The 663-nt window shown below is 57.3% G+C and overlaps 1 protein-coding gene across 1 annotated transcript in view; it reads right to left on the reverse strand.

Annotated features, from left to right (window-relative positions):
* Positions 1-663, reverse strand: part of RASA3 (RAS p21 protein activator 3) — an 84,642-nt gene that overhangs the window by 5,675 nt on the left and 78,304 nt on the right. The gene's annotated exons all lie outside the window — the stretch shown is intronic.

The raw sequence follows: 663 nt of genomic DNA on the forward strand, positions 1-663 counted from the left end.
GCAGGCCTGACGCTGCCAAGGGGCTCGAGACCTGAGAGAGAACCTCCCCAGGCGTCCAGCCAAGCCAGCGTCCACAGACCCGCGCCACCAAGAGGACTCCTTCCTGGGCAGGGACGGAGTGTGAGAGCGTCCCCACGTGTCCACTGTCGTCCCTTTGCCCGTGCCAGAACCACCCATCTTCCCGCCCGTCCGTCCATCCACTCCCCTGTCCATCCGTCTGTCCATCTGTCCATTCGCCCACCTGTCCATCTGCCTGTCGCCCACCCACACACCCATCTACCCATCCATTTATCCATCCATCAATCCACCACCCATCATCCATCCATCCAGCACCCATCATCCATCCATCCAGCACCCATCATCCATCCATCTGCCATCCATCTGTCATCCATCCATTCACCACCCATCATTGATCCACCCATCATCCATCCATCCACCCATCACCCATCCATTCAACACCCATCACTGATCCACCCATCATCCGTCCACCACCCATCATCCATCCACCACCCATCATCCATCTACCCATCATCCATCCATCCACTCACCACCCATCATCCACCACCCATCATCCATCCATTCACTACCCATCATCCATCCATCCACCCATCATCCATCCATCCACCACCCATCATCCATCCATCCACCCATCATCCATCCATC

This window comes from Propithecus coquereli, unplaced genomic scaffold, assembly GCF_000956105.1.
Source record: "Propithecus coquereli isolate 6110/MARCELLA unplaced genomic scaffold, Pcoq_1.0 Scaffold738, whole genome shotgun sequence".
Classification (NCBI taxonomy): Eukaryota; Metazoa; Chordata; class Mammalia; order Primates; family Indriidae; genus Propithecus; species Propithecus coquereli.